The 24323-nt window shown below is 42.1% G+C and overlaps 1 protein-coding gene across 4 annotated transcripts in view; it reads right to left on the bottom strand.

Annotated features, from left to right (window-relative positions):
• Positions 1 to 24323, bottom strand: part of MITF (melanocyte inducing transcription factor) — a 169268-nt gene that overhangs the window by 98097 nt on the left and 46848 nt on the right. Inside the window, exon 1 of one of the 4 annotated variants that reach the window (XM_084634195.1) lies at positions 3662 to 3709. The exons of the other annotated variants lie outside the window; for them this stretch is intronic. The gene's annotated coding sequence lies outside the window, so the exon portion shown is untranslated. Of the gene's footprint in view, positions 1 to 3661; positions 3710 to 24323 lie in introns of those variants that run through there. 4 annotated transcript variants of the gene reach the window in all.

Genomic DNA, 24323 nt, shown 5'->3' with positions numbered 1-24323 from the left:
ACCTGTTACAATTGTTCTTAGAGTTTCTTCTATTAGGGTTATGTTCCATTTGTTTTTTCTAATTTAAACATTTCTCTGCTTGTTCCCCTACCCCACTGCAAAAATTTAAAACAGATATTTTGAACAAGAAGAGTATTTATACTAGCAATTAGCAATAAGCAATATGTAAGGATTAGTTCACCCAATTCATGTTGCCCATGAAAAGTGAGTAAATTTCTCACTAAGAGAAGCATAATAACCCTATGGATTAATCTGATTTGCAAGGTAAACCTTAATCTTACTACTGGGAAAGAGAAAATGCTGTTCCTTGATTTTATTGGATTTGCGCAAGTTATACTGGAAACTCCATGGAAAGTTTAAGACTAACTTTCAGTACGTTGTGCAGCAATGACCTAATAACTCCAGATTCAAGCCCAAGTACACTGAAGTCAATGGGAGTATTTCACCTTTTCCTTAACATGGACGAGTGCTCTTCAGAAGCACACACACAAAAATGTTGAAAAGCACAGCATGCAAATTTTCAGTTAATACAATGAAGAGTCTATCCTGAAAGGACCTCATGACAGCATCACTCCAAATATGCATAGTTAAATAGTAAAGGCAGTGATAATGGACATTTTAGTCAAACATGGAAGTCAAACAGCTGATCATTAAAGATCATATAAAGGTCTTGTGCAAACTTGTTGGACTTTTCCATTTTAGAAAAAGGACTAGGGAGGAAAGATTTACAATTTTATTAAACTCCTTAAGATACAGCCAGCAATTCAATCATAAGTACCTCCAAGAGTTTTATCACCCTTATCTTTCCATTCAGAGACTACTTTTGAGTAAGTTCATATACCAACTTCCTTATCTGAACTCCATACACAGTTCAAGCCAGACTCTAGTTCTTAATGCATTTCATGCAAACCAACTAACGGCAAGGAGTTAGGAACATGTAAACACAATACCATACTAGAATGGCTTCCCCCAAAACAGAAGTTGTTTGATACAAAAGCACCATATTTTACACTAACAAACAAAACAAAAAAACTCAAAACTTACCCTCTGAATTCATTTTTTTTTTTTTTTTTTTTTACTTTTTGACCCAGCGAGGCAAGAGTTCCCAATCAACTGCGTTTCTGATGGCCACAAAACCAAAGCTATACAGAAAGGTCTTACTAAGCACTAGCTTTCAGAAATGGATAGCACTTTTTCCCTCCTACTATCCACCTCCTAGCCTCTGCTATTACATTTGTGCCTGCTTTTTGCTAGAAAACTTCTGCAAATGAAAACAGATGAGTAATGACTGCTACTTTATGAAAGTCCCACACTCATCATCACTAATAATAGCTCTGTTCCTTTTGCTACTCAGAATGTTTAGAGGTTGAAATGCTGCATGAAACATTTCCTTGCACAGATCCAGTACTGTTTTCCTGTACCATACTAGGCCCTGACCCATCAAACAGTTATGCGTATGCTTAACTTCACAGATATTCATTGGATCATTGACTAGGAGTTGCTCCTCACATAAAGGGATGACATGAGAGAAAAACAAGACTGTGCTTAAACTCTGTTTCATCCATTAGTGATCCCTGAACTTTGTGGGGGAAAAGTCTGAATCCAAACCTAGATCTCAGCTTTCCAACTCAGGGACCTCTGGTATTTGGAATCCCAGAAAGATTATATAGCACCTACCACAATGGGATCCTGGACCATGTCTGGGACTCCTAGGTGCTAGGATAATACAAATAAATAGTAATAATGAAGTTTAAAAAGGAAAGTAGAGGCATTACTGTGACTTGGCCAGTCTGCTCATCACAGGCATGCTTAACTCTCCAACTAAGCAACGTATATAGTGTTTTTGTAACTGTGTTGGTCCCAAGATATCAGACAGATGAGGTGGGTGAGCTACTATCACCTTACCAGACGTTAACTAAGGCTGGTGAAGACAAGTGGAAGTAGGTGGCATTACAGGCAGGCTCCTGGATCTAAAGAGTTGGACCAGGGCTGCCCAATACATAGAGATAAAGCACATGCTTGTTACTTACTGTGGGCATTCCAGGCAGAGCGTTAGAGAAACAAAGCTTGAAGGCACTTAAGGGTTATAAGTTAAGAGGTGACAACTTTTCACCAGTCTGGATTGCATCCCAGAACATATCAGTTGGCCCAATGAAAGATATTAACTCATCCACCTTGTCCAATTAAACAATAGCAGAGACTGAAGTGACTAAACCCGTCCTCCAACTATTATCATGTTGTGTGAGCAAGCAAGCCGTCAAGTGGGGGAAGGGGGCGGGGGTGGAGAGGGAGAAGAGAAGAGAAGCTGTGAAATGATAGTGGGAAAACCATGGCAAAAGCCTTTCTTGCACAAACATGGGTATGATTCATCAATTATAACAAACCTTTCATTAAACCCATATGGATTATCCCCAAGGCAATTACAGGAATGCCTGGGCACAATAAAGAGATGTGCCTTTCAAGTGATCCTTTTTCCTGACAGGTCTGCATCCTGACTGACCTAGCTGATTCATCCAGAAGGTTTCTGACATCTTCCCAGTTTAGGAAGGACCTGTTCAAGTGGTCTTTCTAGGGTGTTACTGTAAACCCTTTATAGAACTGGGAGCGCCTCACACGGCACACTTGGAACTGTTGCATTCTGCTATTCAGTTCTTTAACAGTGGAGTTAAAGATGGACAATTCTTTCTTACTCAGACACAATTAATGATATGAAAGTACATATTAAAGATATTTCATACATATTGCACTATATTTTTGAACAAAGACAGAACATGGTGCATGGCTATCTACTCAGATAAAACTTTGGGTATACTTAGATGCCTTCAGGTCTGTACAAAGCTGATTTCTCTTGAATTGGAATGGAAGCATAGCTATTCCCTGAGCAGCCAAGTCACACTAATCAGTCATCAAACTTTATTCATAAAGCTCCTACTTTTAGTACAGCCCTATATTTAAATAAACTGCAATAAGGTTTTAGGGCCTAGTCCTAAGCTGCCTGAAGTCAGCAGAAAGACTCCCACTGACACCAACAGGCTTTGCCTCAGGCCCCTTGGCAAGATGAATTAAGAGCAACTACTCATTTTGGGTACACAAATTGATACTTTTATAAAGGGACTGATTTTGAGAGAACACAGGCCCGCCACTTTAAAGTGTGTCAAACTGGGCACCTGAAAAAGGAAGCACCCAAAATCATGTGTCATTATTGATCATCTTGGCCTTTATCCTTCTTAAAAAGGTTAATTAAGTTTTCACTAGTTGTCACAGATGCTAGCAAGCACCCTCTCCTGGCCTTCCTCTAAGACTGCTGTGAGAAGAATCCAAGCCTCTGTTCTCTGGATCCCCTGGGTTCCTCCCTTAGCACTTTCCTTGGGCACTGACTCTCAGTCTGTTACCCCTTCTCAGAAATGGGGCTCCTCAACGCTAACTCCCAAGATACCCCAACTTAAACATACGGCTCTCCCAGAACTTCACCTGAAAGGTGTGAAGCTTCTAGTTTAACTAGACTGCCACAAGGGAAAGCAGTAATTGTGAAGCAGTTAAATACAGAGTGACAATTTGCACTAACACTTTTATGCTCTTTTACACTTAATCATGTAAAGCAAGCACAGGAGAGTACAAATCATACAGAACACTAAAACTCATGTCCCTGCCTCAATCTTACCACTCCAGGGCAGTCTCGGAGCTGAGGTCCAAGTCCTTTGGGCTCAGGAAAGTGGGCAGGTCTCCCTTCCCCATGTGGCTGCTACCTGCTACGTGGCCTCTCCCTCCTGGAGTCACCTTCCTCAGCTTCTGTGACTTTGCTCTCCCTTGCCCCATGCTTCCTCTTCACATCTGGCCCCCTCTGTTCCTGTGTGGCTTTTCATTTAAATCTCTTCTGGTCACCTGGCCTCTTTTGTTCTCCTCCTGGTAACTTTCCACTGCACTTACATACACCCTCCCTTCAGAGGAAACAGCTTAAAAAAATACCTAAGGATGCAGCTGCTTTTTTAACATAACATTCCACGAGGTTTAAGTACCATTATTAATATTAAGTGTTTCCCATTGTCCCTGTCCTGGTACATATCTGCTATACAGGGCCTGTCAGCAATGGTATATCCACATACCTGTAGGCACAGATGATACAGGGGTTTTTTTCCCCCATAATACATCACAGTATCAATCAGAATGCAGAAGCTGTGCAGATACAGCTCCAGTTCATCACACTAGTGTATCGATATTTCCAATTTCTACTCCATGACATTTGGCTCAAATACATGTTACCTTCTATAAAGACTTCTGCTGAGGCATAAAAAGGTTCTTTATTAATTTGTAAATGTACTTTTTACTGTTTCACAGTACGATGTGACAACAGAGTACCACTCTTGCACAACAGGAAGCTGAATTATTGGGCCAAATTCATTCCCATGTAACTCCACTGGAACTGAATGAGTTTCAAAAGAGGTGATTTAGCTCACTGTTTATTAGCACATACAGCACCAAACATGAGCCCCATTATGCTTTGCAATGTACAAAAAACAAAACATGCAGGCCAAAAAATTACTGCACAAAGAGCTTAAAAGCAGTAAGAAAGCTTTGGACTGATTTTTAAAACTAGGTGAGAGTATTAAAAATGAAATCCGTTCCAAAATGGAACCAAATTATCTGATACTTGAAACTGAAGTGCACAAGTGGCAAAACATCATACCTAGATCCTGAGATGAGATTCTTAAAGCACATATTGGGTATACAATCAAAGGGTAGTTACTGTAAAAACTAATTTTTTTTTTTTGGTTTCAGAACTTAGAATACCAACATTTTGATCTTGATTCCAGCCTCAGAAGGAATCTGTGCAAGTGGAAAGAGAAGCACAGAATGGGAGTAATTACAGAAAACCAAACAAGCAGTACTGTAGTTGTGAATGGACTGCTGACAATAGATGGAAAATGCAGGGATACCAGCAGTGTAGTAATTAATGTTTTTTTAAAACTCTACTAGGACATAACTCTCTGCTATGAAAAACCTGATTTAGGTGTTATGTTTAATAATACTGACCAAAATAAGAACAAAAACAGAGCTATGATAGTGATTCACTTTTAGATTCTTGCACTAACAAGAGAGACGCTTACATTATTCACTCTGGAAACAGAACTAGTCTGGGAAAGATTTACATCTTAAAAAAAAGGGAACAGCCAACAATATGAATAACAACAGAATCATCACAACTCAACATAAAATGTAAAAAAGGAAAGAGGAACATACTACCATTGACCAGTCAGATTTAATCTAAAAACTTGTTAAATGAACAGAATAATGGACAGAAATCACCACAGAGAATAATGACAATATTCCGAATAAAATTACACACATTCCTCTTCCTAAGGATGTTGTTCTCAGAGATTCAACCAGTCTGTTTGCTCACTACATACTGAACTCATTCCACAAAGCCTAGACACCTGTCTGATTGGAACGGCTGTTGATCACTAGGCTAAATGTGAACATCTTGATCCATAGGTGATGGTTTCCACATTCCATCATCATTCTCTTAACGTATCTAGTGCCTTTCCATATATTTCCTCAGTGTTTTAGAAAACAAGACATCAGGAGATCTGAACTGACATTCAGAGCATATAAACAATCTTTTGTTTATATGCTTACTAATTTAAAATTAGGAAACAACTGAAGAGTGTTTCTGAAAAAACACCTTAAAAAAAGAAAAAGAAAAAGGGGAAAAAAAGCTCCAGCCTTCCATACAAAGTATGTGAAAATCAGAGCTGGTCAGGAACTGGAAGGAAATTCCAACATTTCCTGTTTTTGTTTGTTGCCAATCAGAACAAAAAGCTGAAATGTAGAAATTTCCTGCAAAGTGAAAATTCCAAAAAGTTTTCGTTCAGGACTAACAGCCGTTTGTTTCAATTCATTTGAAATCGACTTTTGTATTGATTATAAATATTTTTATATAAAAATCTAACCAAAATATTCTGTCTTTTCAGTCAAAAGCAGCCAAAAATCAACATGTTCCCATGAAACATTGTGGATATTTACTAACCTGCACTGTTGAACATTTTTTTGACCAGCTCTATTGAAAACATTTTACAAAGTGGCAACGTAAAGCAGAGAGGGGATCTTTACAGAGCTGACTATGGAGACGGTCGGAGGCAGAAAGGAAAAAAATAAAAGACAATAGATGAAGATCAAGTGAATTAAAAAGAGAAACCTGAAACATATTCAAGAGTTAAAAGGCTGGTAAATATGCTCAGAGACTAGTTACAATCAAGGGACTGGGGCATCAGATTCAGATGTAGGCGGGTGACAGTGCAAGATTTTTAAAGAAATATAGTGACTCATAGGTAATTTCATATATGGGGCAGCATAAGTACAAGAGCAGCCCATACAGAGTAAATGGACAGGAGACAAACTGGGAGGAAGCGTATGTAAGGGTGAGTAGGTGGTAGAAGGTCAGAGAGGAGTTTAGGAGCAACAACTCCATGGAGCTTTTTCAAAACCAGCGTGAAATCTTAGCCACAATGAAATCAATGGGAGTTTTACCACTGACCTCATTGGAACCAAAATTTCATCCAATGGAGGGCAACACTGAACACGCAGGTTTTATTGCAATAGCTATCTGCTTAGCCACAATCACACTCCTCCAAACAGTCAGCCACAAACGGATATGTAGATGAAGTAACCGAGAACCATGCATTAGTGGATAATATTTACACACTGGAAAAACTTTTGCAGTTTGAAAAACAGTAAAGATTTTAGAGTAACAGCCATGTTAGTCTGTATTCGCAAGAAGAAAAGGAGTACTTGTGGCACCTTAGAGACTAACAATTTATTTGAGCATAAGCTTTCGTGAGCTACAGCTCACTTCGTCGGATGAAGTGAGCTGTAGCTCACGAAAGCTTATGCTCAAATAAATTGGTTAGTCTCTAAGGTGCCACAAATACTCCTTTTCTTTTAGTAAAGATTTTGTCAACTGTTGTTGTAACAACTGTTACGGCTACACAGTTTGGAGTATTTAATTTTGAAAGTAATTAACTTCAACCAATGTAGAAAATGTCACAGGAAATGGTCCAACAAATAAATATTACAAAATGAGTAAGGTGTAGAGCTTGTAGCCTGCTTTGCAAAGTCTCAGACTGTGATCTGCAATCTGTTAGTACACCAATTCCAGCAATTTGATTTTAAGGTTGAGAAAAAAATCTCATTAGCTCTTCTTCAGAATTTATGATTCAAGCCTGACAAAAAACACACAGTGAAAATTCCAGCACTGTCACCATTATTTTTAGCTAGTTTATTCTGATGTATCCAAAATCCAAATGCAGCATATAGCTAGGACATCCACTATACTAAACAAACACACACATAAGTGTGGTTTATTAGGCCTTTAAGTGCTATCTTTGGGGTTGAAAAACCAATCTTCAATTTTCATAGCTTGTGGAAATCTGTTTCCCTCTTTGGAGAATAAACTGCTCCTATTTTTGACTCCGCTTCAATTAAAAAAAAATGAAATGAAAAAAACAACCAAAAAAGTGTTACTGGAAAAAATTGGTCCTGGAAAATATTCAGTGACAAAACTCCAACAGCAGGAATGTGGAAAACTGCATAGCATATAAATAGTTAAAAAGGACACAATCTACACAACCTTACTGTACATGTACATATCCAAGTATGGTCTCAGTTGCACGTGCCCTGTATTTTCCAGGCTATACAGCAGCGGCTCCATTTTTCATGGCATCCAGAGTTACCAGACTATACACTAGAGCTTGGAAGTGAAGCAAACACTCTGCAGTGATTGATCACTAACGACTCTCAAGCATAAACCATATTACCTAAACTCAGCTCCTGGGAACAGGCCAAATTAATTTTTCTTCTGTGCCAAGATTTATCAAATTTGCTGAGATTGCAAGCAAGTTTTCCCTAGTTATAAGACCACCACCTGGGGAACCAGAAAAAAGTGCTCTGATAAAATCAGAACCTAATGATCCTCCGCTCTGGATCGTGATTCTCCACTTGGCCTGTCAGATCCTAAAGTATTGTTGACCTTCAGGCCATAGCGCAGGGACTACACAGTCCCCTTATATTTTTGCAAAGGAGATGAGAATTGGGCAAGAGGGGAAGTGATTGGGTACAATGAGTCATGCTACTGGAGAAAGTTTGGTTTTGGATGTCTGTTCAGTCTAGATTTATGTGATTCTGTATTGAGGTATTTGTACATTCACCCAAAGCACAGGAGAGAAACATTTCATAAATCCAAATGTAAAAAGGCTTCAGCTACTCATAAATGAGATGAGCAATGAGAGCCTTTAGCTGTAAAGAGATAATGTTGATTAGCAGCAAGTCAACAATGTATGTATACTTAGAGCCACATAGATACCAAATATTATATGCATATGACAGGCAGTCACTCACATGGCCCAACCTTCAGGCATCATGCTAAATATTTTTATTTACTCCCTGTAATTAAGCTTGTCTCTAGAAGTATTAATCATTTTTAGAGACTCACGGGTCTGGCCTTCTTTACCACTATTCAAAACCTATTAGCGGAACTCTGTCAACTATGTTAAAGCCTTGTATCAAATCTCTACATAGCTAAAAACCATCAAAACCCATATTTCGTCAAGGTAGCCAGAATAAAACGGTTGGCCTATAGGCACATTTTGTCCAAGTCACAAGCATACCTAGGGCAGAACATTGCTCAAGGGAGAAACCTTCATTATAAACATTTTATTTACAAATTATCAAACCCAACCTAGCTCTAGAGGTCTGGTAAGTAACTGAAAAGTTCTTTTAAGCAAAAGTGAGTTTCCAAAGTACCTGGACAGGAATCCAGCCCTTCCTTCTCAAATACACTAGTTCTGTAGCATACTAGTTAAAAAGAGGGAATTGTGCCTACCTGTTATGTTGGAACAGTGCTCAACCACAAAATTGTTTACCAGTTTCAAGGAAATGAAGTAGTTGGAAAAAGCAGAATGGGACACCTCTTTTGCAAGAAGACTCTGCTGGTGACAAGTAATTCCAATTTAAGAACACCCTGCATGGCACAGCATATTTGTGGTTATTTATCATTAAACAAAACACTAAAATATATTGGTTCCGAACCTCTTTTTCCCAGTCTGCATCACTAACAAATAGGATATAATTTCTCTTTCATACCAAAAAAAAAACCCCAAAAACAAAAACAACCACACCCCGCAGTCCACAACCACAGGTAAAGACCTGCCTCACAGAAACTAAATGCACAGCACATCCAGAATTCTCTACACCTTATGTCAGGTACGTCAGGATTTCCTTCAAGGCCTCTTTCCACTCAGCTTCCCAAGAACTCAGTTCAACTCCAGACTGTTGCTCCGTGATCTTTATTTGGCATACCGCAAAGCTATGCTGAGTTGATAACACCCAAACGTATGGGATGGATGCAGCGTACATCACAGATCCAAAGTTACACAGAAACCCCTTAGAATCATAGAATATCCTTCCGCCAGTGAGTCCGCTCAGGCGGGGCTCCTGGGGAAGCCAGAGGGTCCTGCCCCCCAACTCTGCAGTCAGACGGGACTCTCAGCCGGCCAGTAAAACAGAGGTTTATTAGATGACAGGAACATGGTCTAAAACAGAGCTTGTAGGAGCAGAGAACAGGACCCCTCAGCTAGGTCCATTTTTGGGGGCAGTGAGCCAGACAACCACGTCTGCCCTTCACTCAATGTCCCAGACAGCCCCAAACTGAAACTCCCTCCAGCCCCTCCTCCTCTGGGCTTTGTTCCTTTCCCGGGCCAGGAGGTCACCTGATTCCTTTGTTCTCCAACCCTTTAGCTCTCACCTTGCAGGGGGGATGGGCCCAGGCCATCAGTTGCCAGGAAACAGGGTGTTGGCCATTCTCTGTGTCCAGACCCCTGCACACACCTGCCCTCTAGGGCTCTGCAATGATCATACACCCTTATCCCACCCCCTAGATTCTTAAGAACTGCCTAGGGGACACTGAGGCACCCCCACACTATTCAGAGGAACCATTAAGAACAGCCCCACTTCGTCACACCATCCTTTTTAAGGTCAGCCTTGACAAAGCCCTGGCTGGGATGATTTAGTTGGGGATTGGTCCTGCTTTGAGCAGGGGGTTGGACTAGATGACCTCCTTCCTTTATATAAGTCTACACATCATGTTACGTTCACTATATATTGGATTACATGTTTTGGGATTGGCTTGGTTATTTTGCAGAAACCAGTCCCTGTACAGCACACTCAGTCCATGCACTCTCCATGTCTGACTTTACACTTTACCTCACATTTACATTCCCGACTTTTCTTGTCCACTGTTATTTTGTTCTTAGTAAATGGTTTTCTGGGTGTTTCCCCTCTTATCTTAGCTAGCTCAGACATTCTGTCTTTTAGTTTACTGACATTTACTTCTCTTAGCACAAACATCCTGTTTTCAGCCCGCAGATCTAGTTACCTCTCAAATCCCATTTTATAAGAAATTAGATTAATTAATTAGAAATTAGAAATGAAATAAGCCTCTCCCATATTGAATTACTCATGTAGGCCTCATTTGACAAGGTGTATCTTTCGTTTCATCAAGAGTGCATTCAATGATCTGGAAAACCTATAGCAAACGTAGGAAACAAAACAAACCTTTCACCAGAGATGGGGGAGCCTGGAATCTGGGAAGGTAAACCCACGACCAGAGTGGCCATCATCAGAACAAATCCCCATTCACAAACCCTGCGAGTTCCTGAGGTCCTTGCTGGAAGTTTTGTCCTTAGCACAGGAGCTCTCAAAGACCATTCAGCCCTCAATTGTCACTTGTTGCAGGAGTTTTTTTTGGAAGAGCCTCAGCCAAACTACACCTGACTTCACTCACCTTGCTTCTGCAGTACAATAATTGTAATCCATTAAGATATGCCCACTTCCTAAAACAGTATCCAAGGCTCAACAGTTCAGTTAGGCCGGTTAGTTTTCTCACCTCTACCCCACCAACTAGGAATGATATTTGGAATATACACATGAGGTGACAGAGCTTCCTTATGAAGAGGTATCACACAGCAATATCAGGTAATGAGATGGTCCCACCCCTTTTATTATGAATTACCTATATTCAACTGCACTGAAATCAATTGAGGAACAAAGGAAAGCTTGGGACAACGTAGGTAAGAACACAGGTCACCAGAACAACATTAATGACTTTTCCATACCCATCTGCCTTGCAGCTAGTTATCACAAGGTTTCCCTGGAAATAGCATCCCATCAGCACCGGCAAGATATTCAGGATAGTCTTACATTGCTGCTGTCCATTCTGTACCTATTCTAGGGTCAAAAGGAGGGTTTATGGTCTTCTCAATAATCAGTCTGCCATCTTTCATGACTTTAAATTCACCTTAAAAACCTATTGCAGAAGTTAAATGACTATTCACAGAAGGTGTTGCTTGCTATCCCGTGCGCAGAAAGAAACAAGGAAACAAAAATGTGACACTGGATGAGTATTTTCAGTAGTCTAAGAATATGCTGCAAGTGCTGCAGGGGCTTTTCCAGAACTCCTTTAGATACATGACCAGATATGCCAGATGTTTCTTCATATAGCTAGGAGTAAACATGGAAGAGAGACTGCTGTTGGATCATATTAAAGAAGTTCTGTATTAAAATCACAAATGAGTTTGATTCCCCAGAGTTTAAATCCCAGGGTATTACTAATGAAGAGGTCTCTTGGTTTTTGGTGCTGTTTCTCTCCCTCTATGTGTGAAACTTGCAAGCTGCTAATTGTGTTAGTGCATTCTAAGACAGAGTCTGTTCTCAAAGCAATTCACAGAGAGAGAGACTCAAAGCAATACTCTAACAACAGAAACAGCACCCAGAGACTCCCCACCCTTTTGTTGTATTAACAATTATGATTAAAATAGAGATAGAGGATGTATGTGGATGGATGCTTGGTGTGGATAATAACTGAATGATCAGGGAGGTGCCAGCCTAAGAATCCAGTGTCCATCGGCTGAAGAAGGCGTCAATTGGAAATAACCAGAGGACCCCCCCCGGAGGGCAGACTGGAATCCACCCAACAGCCTCAAGAATGGGAGAACCAAAGAACAAGATAACATCTTGGAGCCGTCAGGAATGTGCTATCTGCTGATTGATTCAGCAACAGCATGATGAAGCAATTCCCATAGACTGGCATAGGAAGAAATTCCTATAAAAATAGACTCTAAAAAGTGAGAACTTTGGGGTTTGATTCTGCAAACCAACTTCCAGGAGCATCAGATGAGCATCTGACAAGGCCCTGCTCCCTCCTCATGTCCAGGCCACCTGGCCAGTGGCTTGGCATGAGCAACTCTAAGGCTGGTAACTATGATAACAACCTTGCAGAACCTGTGTGTGTGGGTGTGTATGTGTGTGTGTGTGTGTGTTTGTATGAATGAATGTGTGAATAAATATGAGATTGAATGGAATGTTATAGCTATAACTAACTGCTTACTATGATTCTTTCTGTATTCACAATAAATGTGGTGTTTTGCCTTTTTCCCTTTAATAAGATCCTGCTGGTTTTTATTTTATTGGTACAACACTGCTAGCAACAGCCATTTCTGCAAAACAAAGCAATTCAGGAGACTGACTTGTATAGAATTACTTTTCTTAGTTAAGAAACATGGGACTGGAGAGAATGCGATCAATTCCTCGTATTTCCTCACAAGTACATTCTCAAATATTTCTTCTAGAAACTGATCACAAACTAGAAACAGAGATGCAAATTTGCACATATGGCTCCATATTTCAGTATATCTAGAGAGATATAGTCAGTACATGTTCAAATGCAGAAGTTAAAATTAAATTAAATACTATACATCACTACTAAGTCATTTTCAGCTTCTCAAAACTTGTGAAGGTATTTGTTTCACAACAAAGGTACTTGCAGCAAAATACAGATCCAAACTTGGGCCTATTCTCAAGAAGGCAGAAAAAGAACGCCCAGTTTTAGAGGGGAAGGTAATGCTGACCAATAAATCTGAACCATTTATTTCAATAAAAATGAGAGCTGAAGCATCCTAGTAGGTGTGGGTCCAGACACAAATCTCCCATCCAAGATATAGCCTATGTATACACAATTTTTTCGAAGTTTGTACGTAATACATTTTTTCTTTATACACAAAAATCTGTTAAAAGCACACTATTTAATTTGCAAAGTCAAGAACTCCAGTTAGGATATGCCAGATGCACAGGTGCCTATATAACCTTAATTCTGACACCTTCTGCATCCGCACGGTGCACTGAATGAGCCAGGAGTCCAGGGGGAAAAAATGTCATCATATAATTAAAGCCTGTGTTATAAATGTACAAGGGGTTAGAATTAAGGTTTCATGGGTAACCTTAAATTGGGCATTTTAAAATTTTTTCCAAGTATTTAACTTTCCAGTTTAAATGTTCTTTCAATGTAGTTCATGTCCATACACAGAAAATCTGTATAAGTGACTGCTGCACATCATGAGACTTGGGTTTTTACATTTTTCCTTTTTGGGGGGCTCCAGCAGCCTAGATTTACCTGCCCCTCCCCTCACTCACCAATCTCTGACGTAGCTGCTCCAGTAACAACCAGCTTGTACTAGGACATAGGGTTGCCAATTCTGGTTGGATGTGCTCCTGGAGGTTTCATCACACGACACAATATTTAATTGAATGTTAATCTTGAATTCCTGAAGACTCCAGGACAATCCTGGAGGCTTGGCAATCCTACTAGGGCAGCATGCTGTCCACGTGAGCATGCGCAGTACAAGCCAAGCAGCAACTCGGGCCATGGGCATGTGACCCAGTGTGCCTCCCCTCCCCCCTGCATACATTACCTCTGGTCAGTTAATGTTTTGGCAAGTTGTCAACACTTTCCTGAGGAATGCAAGCAGGAGAAGGGAAATGATGATTTTCAACGGTTTATAACTCAGCAAATCCTGATTGGAATTTCCTGGGACAAATTAAAGGCATCTCTAGCCTCAGGGCTTTGACCCTGCTAAATTTCAAAGGCCTTCTACAGACAATGGAGGCATTAGGACGTCTCAAAAACCTTTTACAGTGGAAACTGTTAGGTGACCTAAATACAGGTGTCACTACCTACTCCCCCTGCAATTCTGATATTGCTACTTAGGGTACTAATTGAGTGTACTTGTGCTAACAGATCACGTGTGTATTTGGTTTTCCATATGTGGACACAAGAATAGGAGTGTCTTCCTGTTCTGTGGCAGCTTTAAGGGCGGAAAAGAAAAGATGCAAAGACAAAAATAAGGTCCCCAGCAAAGAGAAATGCTTGGACTCTGAATAAGACTAGACTTAACCAGTGAAGCAGCATAAAGCTGAGTTCTTAAACTTCCTTAGTAACATTAAAGTAATCTATTGATACCCTTAGCAAGTCTATGCTTTAATCATCTGGCTTACAAGATCTGACGTACAAGAGCCAGAACTGCAAGCACATCTAAGGTAATGTCATGTTTATTTTTGTTGATGACTCTAACTTGGATATTCTTGCCTTGTGTATCCTTTAGCATTTTGAAACAAACAAACCATTTCATTCTCCAGCATGTTCTTTTCATGTGTGTATTAAATTACATATTTAGGTTCAAGAGTAGGCTTGACTAGTATGTGTCAGCAGAAGAATGACTGAACAATCTGAGGACAACACAAGGTGAGCACTTCTCAATAGGCTTTCGTCTGACAAGTGTCATTGAACTGTTTTATTACATTAAAAGAACAAGCAATATTTTAATAGTAGTTCAGTGGGTCTCATGTGGAAACTAAAAAGAAGAAAAAATGAACTCACACACACACACACAGAATCCCAAAGGTGACTCAGTCTTTAGTTATGTGATTACCCAGCCAGTAGTCACAGCCACTTGAGTGTACAGTCCATGTGGCAATGTCACTCAAAATATGAACTCCTGCAATACATCCATCTTGACAGCGAGTCTTTGCAACACTTCTGAAAAGAGCACTCACCATCTCATTGGATGCTGCTCACCACACCATCAAATAAAGTATAAGCCAAAGAAAAAGATAACTATTGATCTCCTGCTGTTTTAGTGGTATTGCATGTATACAACAGCAACCTAGAGACCCACCAACAAAATTAATAGACTAGACATGGCAGTTTAGCACTCCAAAAAGTTTGGAAATACATGTTTAACTATTGGCAATGTTCACTTTGCTTGCTTGTATGCTGCAGTCTTTAGTTATCCTTTAGTTGCCAGACCTGTTATTAAGGCTGCCCAACAGTTTCCACTATAAGACCCTGCTTTCAGTTGCTTATACTTTTGCCAGACATTAACCGTTTGAGCTGAATAGTTTCCATGCCAAGGGTCTGCCTCCAGCTGATTTTTTTTTTTTTGGGGGGGAAAGTTTCAGTCAACATTTCAGTCATTTCTGAGAATAAGATTAGTGCAAGACAATGTATCTTTCAATTCTCTAGCCATCTTTTCTTTGGAAACCTTTAGCGCCCCTATGCTGTGGAGGAGGGAATTGCAAATGGGCAGAGGTGGCCTTTGTGTCAGGGCTGGGCCTTTTGGCATCCTTGTGAAAATCCACCCAAGTTATAAGCCTATGAAAATGCGCAGTAGAGACTTGCTAGATCTTAACAGCTAAAATCTCCCAAGATTCCATCCTCACCAACCATGCCTGAGCCTCTTACAGTTCCTGAGGTTGACCAAGCTGTGCATGTACCATCCCCATAGAAAAACTGAGCATGTCCCCTCGAGTCCAGAGCTCCAGGGTGAAGCTGGCTGCTCCAGACCAGGCACTGGAACTGACAGCAGGAAGCCCATCTTACTTGTGCTTTCAGTGTCCCTATTGCTGGCAAACAAGTTGCATGGAGAAGGAAGCAGCCCGATTCAAATGCAGAGGGGACAAGAGCCAGACCTACAGCATTGCAGAGGAGGATTAGGATGGAACAAGGTTGGGGGAGTGGGGCACACAGGGGCAGAGACTGGCGGCTGGCAGAGAGGTGAATCAGGAGACTGTGAACCAGAGGAACAGGGAAAAGGTGTGGAAGAGAGGAAATATCTGACAAGGAGCTCAAGTGTGGGGTAGAATGAAGCTGGCTGGGAAAAGACTGAAGACAAGGAACTTGGGAAAGATGAGGACATGGAGATGGGATGAGAAGCCCAGGATAGGAGATTGGGACTGAGCCAGTGGTAACAAGGAACATGGGTGAGGGTGGGGGAAAGAGACCAAGGAACTGGGGAGAGACCTGGGACTGGCTGGGCAAGCTGTCTGGAGATAAGGGGCCACAGGATACAGTAGAGTGAGGGAGACTGGGAACCTGGTGGGGTGAGATTAGGACTCACTGGACAAGGAGACTGATGAGTAGAGACAGACTAATTAGGTGAAGACAATGGGACTGGGACAAGGAGACTGTGGTGCAGTAGAGCACAGACTTGTGACAGAAGACTCACAGGAACAGTGTCTCATTCCCCTCTAGTGCTAGTCCACACAGCAATAGTAGGTTGTCATCCTCTATCAGTTACTTCAGTAGCTCAAGCAGAAGAAGTCTGAGTTTTGGATCTAAAAGGTACCATCCTACTAAGGGCGTCATAAGATGCCAGACAGTGGTATCTATTTTTTCAGTGCGTTTTTTTTTTTAAACTAGGAAATTACACAAAAAACTACATTAAAAGAACATTACAGTTGCAAACTTCAGCTCACAAAAGTTAAGAAATGTAAGAATGACAATTGCCTGGGCAACCTTAATTTATCCCCATTGCACATATGCAGTATGATACAATCTTTAATTACATGATCATATTTTCTTCCCCACAGGGCGCCTGTCTCATTATGTGCACCGAATGGACACCACTCACTGAATTAACATCTATTCAGTATTCTGTCCTCTCATTGCTCAATGAGTGGCCCCAGGCCTTACTTACTGCACGCTATTCAAACCATGCTCTGAAGACAGAACTATTAATTTCCTCATAGGATTTTCTATGGTGCTTATCGCTATGGTGTCGGAGTGCTTCACAAAAATTAATGAATCTAGTCTCACAATACTCCTGTGAGATGAGTGAGCGGAAGTATCTCCATTTTACAAATGGAATTTTAGGCAAAGCAAGCTTAAAGGTCAAGAGTATTCACTAATTTGGGGTGCCAATTTTGAGCCACCTTTGACCTGATTTTTCACAGTACACAGTTTATAGCACTTTATATGTTCAAGCACAGCTCCCACCAACTTCAGCTGCAATTGTAAACACCCAGCACTGCTGCAAATCAGACCCTAGAGAACCAAATCAGGCCCCTAGAAAGAAAGGAACACACAACTAGTGACCACCTGTGAAAAGTCTGCCTTAAGTGACTTAGCTAGCATCACAAAGGAATTCTGTGGCAGAGGCAGGGAGGGAATCCATTTCATTCAGCTGACATAACCATGAAACTATCCTCTCTTCCTGCAATCCCCTGCCTTGCTCACTAAGCCCCTTTCAATTTCTGCAACAAATGAGGCAGGGATCCTTACAAACAAAAGTTTCCTTCACTGCACAACCCTAATTCACCCCAAGGCAGGAAAATCCTGAACACTGAATAAGGCCTGTGGGAAAAACAGTATGTCATCATGTAACTGAAGACTCCACAGGCCATCATAATTCTTCTGCATGATCACTGCACCATCTTCAAAGGTTCAGATCTCAGGTCAAAACAAAGCTAAACACCCTGCAGAAGAAGGAAACGATTGCTCCTCGAGGATGGCTAGTTCCATGCCAAAAGACACCTTTCAAGATGGAGCAGTTTTGCCTGTAAAACTGTTCAAAACATGGTCCTTTCATTCACATGGCTCAGCCGTTCCAAAAGAACTCATCTTCAGGCAGAGACCAAGCACTGAACATTTCTGCCCCTAAGTTTACAAGCTGCATACAAGCTACGAGTGACTGCAGCAGCATTCCATTTTTTATTTATTTTTTTGAAGAGTCACTTTGATGCACCAAAACCTCGTGAGCCGGTGATGACACTACAATCAATTATTTTGACTAATTTTTAAGTCTTACCAGAAAATATAAAGCACATAAGCAGAAAGATCGTAATAACAAGCTAACATAGCCTGGCTGGTTTCATGGTCCTTTCCATCAATAGGAAATATTAAAAGGGAGGTACCACAGTCTTTCAGAGCGTAAATAATTAAATTCTGAGTGACATTTCAAAGCATTCTTAAAACGAGCCCAGCTAATGGCTTAGGAAACTGTCGTTGAAGAATTAGTTTCACTCTTGCTAGAATAAAATTGACATTCATGATTTTGAGAAAAGTTCCATTCATGATATGAGCCACATAAAATTGCTACCGGATAGTTCTCGCTGAACTTGTTAACGAAGACATCAGCAAGCAAAAAGAGTTACAGATGGCAGCCATCAAGTCCCGCTACATCCCCACTCCACCCATTCTATACCCAGCACAATAATTACTCCATTTTCTTGTGTCTCTCTGGAACAGAACCCATAAATTCAAAATATGAGAGACACTTCAAGTACCAATTACCTTCTTTAGATACCACATAATGGTGGACTTTCAATAGGTCCACCACTAGAACCCGCAACAGAATTTGTATGTGTTTGCATTAGGTAGACTAATTTCTTAGCGGTCTCGGTCACAACTAGGCCCAGTCCCTAACTGGAGGGTCTCAAGTCTGTTGCAAGAGGATTCACATGCTTCCAAGTCCACTGGGTCTGGGCACCATTCTCAGCACTTGTATGTAAGGCACACGTCCAGGTTACAACCTTCTCTCTGAGCCCTTCCTTGGGATGTGGGACTCTGCAATCCAGCCACCCCAGGCCCTGGAACCACAGCCTCAGACCTCCCCAGACCCCTAGTTGCTTATACACACTCCTGCAGAGAGTTGAACCTAGGACTTTTAATCTAATCCCTTCAGGGACAACATCGCAGAAAAGTTGGAAACCACAGATTTAGCAAAGTAATTTCTTAACTAGTCTCTTTACTATTAAGCAGCACTGGAGGGTTACTTCATCTTTGGAGAAACAACAAGGCCTGAGAGACACACAGCACTCGTCTGATCTTTCCCCTTCTGAGTGTCTGAGGCATCTCGGCATTTCAGGCTAAGCAAAGGCTCTCCTGCCTTCTCTCTCCTAGCCATTCTACTTTTGTGTGGCAATAGTCTGCCCCTCCTCCCCCACTCAGAGAAGCATCCCGTCCCCTTAAATACAGTCTCTCTCCTTTCGCCATGTGCTCAAGTTGAGAAGGTGCAGATCTACCAGCCATGCTAACACGCCTGTGTAGAAAATGCATTGTTCCGTGGAGTTGGACAAGCAGTTGAGAGACCTAGTTGATGGTCCTATATTGCTCCATGATAGACCTCCAACCAGGCATCAGGCTCCTTTCTTGGCAAGAGTAACTGTCTGGAATACAACATAGCAAACTTGCCTTGGGCACGGTTAGATGTGTTCAGCATTAGCACAAAATGGAGATTACAATACAAAATGGAGGTCAGGATTTGGTGCAACCATATCCCACCCTGTCAGCATCTCTAAAATTCCAGATTTCAACATGCTGGAGCCACAGATTCCAATTCCTACAAGCTCAATTCAGCTCCAAATTCTTACGAGATAGATGAGAATTGTGCATCTTGCATGTGTGGGAGGGGGCCAAGTTATGTTGAATGAAGCCTAAAAAAGCCAGTGTCCCTTCCACTGTACAGGCATACAAGAGGACGTAAAAGTAAGGATCTGACTGTGTGGCCCTGGTTAACATTACTGCTCCCCCAGCATTTTACTGGGTGCCAGCTGGAGACAAATTTTCACCCACCAGAAGGGGATGGAGGTCAGAGATGCTTCATGTATAAGATTTAAACAGAGGAGATGAAAGGTAACTGGGAGGAGTGTGGAATAAGAGAGAAGTAAGGAAGAAAAAATGGTATTTGTGAAATGAGCAGATGGGTCAGAAGTGATAGGGTGACATCTTGCCCCTGTTCTACTCTGTCTACACAGACTGAAACCTTCAGTTGTTAAACTGCACTGGGGTGGTTATTTATATAAGGTCTTCTCACCACTTGCTGATCCATACACCATAATATTTACAGTCACATTTTCTCCTCAGCTCTCTGCCAAAGGGAGAAGAAGGTAGAGAACTCTCTACCCAGAGATCCTTCCTGGTTCTGGCTCTGCTAGCTAGCCTCTCTCTCCCCTGCACTTCCTGCTTGTCCCTTCTTTCTTATAGCCCCTGCGTTAATGCGACAATTTGCTCATTAGTCCTCCAACACATTCTAATCCACTAATTAAGCTACATCAGGTCCACCAAGTGAGGAATTAATTGGTGTTTAAGTGACCAGACTGCTCGCTCAGCTATTGATCCCCAGTACTCTGTCACAGATCTCTTTTACCCCACTTCCTTCTCTTCATTTTTTCCTTGATCACAATTTTCCTTCTCTCGAAGAAAGCGGTGGCCTGTTTAACAGGAACACCCCATTTTCAACACTTATAATTCTGAGGTAAAAATCTTTTCAACTTTCTAAAAAAAAGATAAGTTTTCCAAGGAGTGGCACCAACATCTTTCCCCTTCCCACAAAGACATTGGCAGTCTTGTTACTTGCGTGTGCCATAATTGTTTAAAAGGATTATCAATCACAAAAGCCTGGTCTACACTACAAAGTTAGGTCAACATAAATCTCCTTGCGTCAACCTATCTGTGCATGTGTCTACACTAAAATGTGTCTCTGGCCAACACAAGCGCCCCATTACAGGGATGCAGTAAAACCATCTCCCTGAACAGCATAGCGTCACGGTCAACCTACCGAGGTCAACACAGTGGGCGTGTAGACACTCCTTGATCTGTGTCAACTCTAACTGTCCTCCAGCAGCGGTCACACAACACCCCAACGCCTGCGGCAGTGACAGCTCTAGTCACACTTTTAAAGTGCACTGCCTAGAGTCAGAGACCAGAAGTTAAACCCCACCCTGCTTTCAAACTGAGTGTTTCTTAAATGCCTTTTCCCGATTGCACACCTACAAGCTCTCCTTTGTCATGTGCAACTGCCAAACCAACCTCGCCGTCTCCATGAACATAGAGAGGTATTAGATGCGTTCCTGCCTGTAGTGGACAGGAAGTATTAGATCTCCTGAGTCTGTGGGAAGAAGAGGTTATGCAAGCAAAGCTACAGACCAGCTGTAGAAAGGTAGGCATCTTCCAGGAGATTCCATGGGGATGCAGGCAAAGGGGTACGACAGGAATTGGCAGCAGTGTTCTGTGAAAGCAAAGGAACTTCATCAGCGATAGGGAACACAATAACAGATCTGGTTCTGCACCAGAGACCTGGTGCTTCTACAATGTACTACATGCCGTACTTGGCAGAGCCCAAGACAGAGACCCCTGCTGTGAACAGCAAGGAGGAGGTGGAAAAGGGGGGGGGTGGGGGGGAGGGGAAAAAGGAGGCAGGTGACTCCAGCCATGCCACGAGTTACGACCTGTTTGAGACTCCAGAGTCTAGCCAGTCCTGCCAAGCTAGTGCAGATGAGTCTGATAAAAGGGGAAGGAAACTTAAGTGTGTGCATGCATTTTCCTTGCAACATTTAAGTTCAGAGATGGCGCCAGGCCCATCCCAAAGTTAAGACAAACAGGTATAGACTTTACATTGTTTTATTCATACAACGAACAGAGCAAAAAAGTATCTGCTTTGCATCCCCCCTGTTGGAATAGAGGAGGAAGTGAGGGGCCTACAGAACAGTGCATATGGATGTCCTTTTTATCCTCCTGAAATATTTTGATGAAGCTTTCATGGTCATACTCTGCAATTCTCTCCAAGGTTTCTAGGGATGGCTGCCTTATTTCTTCTTCCATGGTAGGACACGTTCCCATGCCACTCTGAGATGAGCTCAGCTTTCACCATTGGAGTAAACAAGTTAGTAGCATACAGACCCAGGCAATTTGAGGAAGCCAGTAGCAGCTGTGTTCTCTAAGCCTCTGTGACCCTCAGGAGTGAAATATTAGCTAAAACCACAACCACCTATAGAAAAAACAGTGCCAACCTTCAGTACCATTTTCTTATACTCATACCCATAGAATAGGGACACAATTTTTTACAGCTTTATGTAACAAATTTCTTTCCCTCCTTCATCCATGGCAGGCCACGCTCATCATTGCTGGGGCTGGAGAACAGTGCTGTGCCAAGGCGCTACAAAGCTGAAGTGTCAATAAGCATTTCTTATTTAGAGAATGTATATGTGAATAAGGAAGGGAGCTCTGAAACATATCTTTCCCTTATGCTGTAAATCCAGTGGTACGTCTGTTTTTATCAGAATGCATAGTGGTAGACGAAGTAAGCAGTTCTTGTAAATGCAGACCAAGCGCCACAGAATTCATAGATTCAGGTAAACACCCAGCTAGATATATACATGTAAAGCAAGAACTACACAATTCTTAGCAGCAGCCAAATCTCCAGGCCAGGAGAACACTCCAGCTGACAGCACTACTGTGGCTGACCTTTAAAGTGCTTTTCAAAGCCTCCCTCAACCTCTTAGCTCCATGTTGGGCTTCTGTAACAGCCTGTGTCTGGCTGTTCAGAGTTGGCAGACAGCCGCTCCACCTCTGCCTCCACCCGACTGGCAGCATTTCCCCTTTGCCTCACAGATATTACGCAGTACACAACAGGCAGCTATAACCATTGGATCTCAGTGAGAAAAATTTCTCAATCTAGTGAGCAAGCTCCAGCATCCCTTCAATCTACCAAAAGCACATTCCAACAGTCATTCTGCATCTGCTGAGCTGGTAGCTGAATCTTTCCTTGGTACTGTTGAGATAGCCAGCGTTCAGCTCCATAAGCAAGGGTCAGACTGGGTCCCCCAGAATCACTACTGGTATTTCAATATCACCAATGGTAATCTGCCAGTCGGGGAAGAATGTCCCTACTTGCAGCTTTCTGAGCAGTCCTATGTTCTTAAGGATGCAAGTGTCATGCACCTTCCCTGATCAGCATCCATTAACACTGGTGAAGCGTACCGAATGATCTATCAATGCTTGCATAACCATAGAAAAGTAGCCCTTTCTATTGATTTACTCTGGTAAGACGGGTTGGTGCCTAAATTGGGATGTGTGCACCATAGGAATGTAACAATAACCATACTGGGTCAGACCAATGATCCATTTAAGACCAGAATCCTGTCTTCCAATAGTGGCTGATGCCAGATGCTTCAGAGGAAATGAACAGAACAGGGCAATTTTGAGTGATCCATCCCATCATCCAGTCCCAGCATCTGGCAATCAGAGGCTTAGGGACATGGAGAGCACGGGGAGCACTTATTGTCCCACTGTGGTTTGGGAGCTTCATTGCTGCTAAGCCATCCACTATTTTCTACATATTGCCAAGCATCACAGTGCTGTGTAGCAGGAGACAATGGTCTGCGTACTTGCATGACAATGGCCTCCGCCGTGGATTTTCCAAAATGATATCCAACTGATGAATAGCAATCTGGCATTGCACACTTCCTTGAGTGCAATCACCAAAGTTAACGTAGCTCTCATTCTGCTGTCCTGCGCACGAAGGCTGGGATGAGCTCGGCACAGAGATCCAGGAATGTGGCCTTTTGCATCCAAAAGTTCTGCAGCCACTGCTTGTCACCCCAAACCTGCATTAGTGTGATCTCACCAATCCACGTTCGGTTCTTGAACCCAGAAGTGGCACTCCACCATCTACAGCTGCTCTGTGAATGCCACCAACAAACTCGAATAGTTCTTCATTACGTCCCTCCGCAAACTATCTTTGAAGAAATCCTCAGTCCTCAAAGAGATCCCAGTTATTGTGGTACTTCCTAAGCATCTGTAAATATAGGAGAATCATGCATCTTGTATTTGCAATATTCATGAGAGTAGTGCAGAGCTCTGCAGGCTCCAGATGAGGATGCTTGGCACCCTGGTGCACCATGCTTTACATCAACACAAGCACTCCTGCTGAATACACGCAGTGCCAATGCAAGCAGCCAAGTATGCACACTCCTGAGTGATATACAAAACTTTGTCAGCCATACACCCACCAATGCAGGGTTACCATATTTGAACATTCAAAAAAACAGGACATTCCACAGGGGTGGGGGGGAAGGGTTTATTTGCTCACGCTCCCCCACCCCAACTCCACCCCTTCCCCAACCCGCCCCCACCTCCTCCCTGCCCCATTGGACCCCTTCCCCAAATCCCCGCCCCTGACCCCCCTCATCCCTCCCAGCTGCACGAAACAGCTGTTTTGCAGCGCAAGCACTGGGAGCTAGGGGGGAAAAGCGGGCACTCTCTCAAGTGATCAACATTCACGCTCTTTCTTGAATGATCAACTCTTCTTTGGGGAAAAATAGTGGACATTTTTATAGATATTTAAAAATTCCTCCCGGACAGCGATTTAAGAACCAAAAAG

The sequence above is a fragment of the Lepidochelys olivacea genome, assembly GCF_965140295.1.
Source record: "Lepidochelys olivacea isolate rLepOli2 genome assembly, chromosome: 7".
In the NCBI taxonomy this organism is placed as follows: Eukaryota; Metazoa; Chordata; order Testudines; family Cheloniidae; genus Lepidochelys; species Lepidochelys olivacea.
The sequence above is the reverse complement of the archived record's forward strand: the minus strand, read 5'-3'. Positions and strand labels throughout refer to the sequence as shown.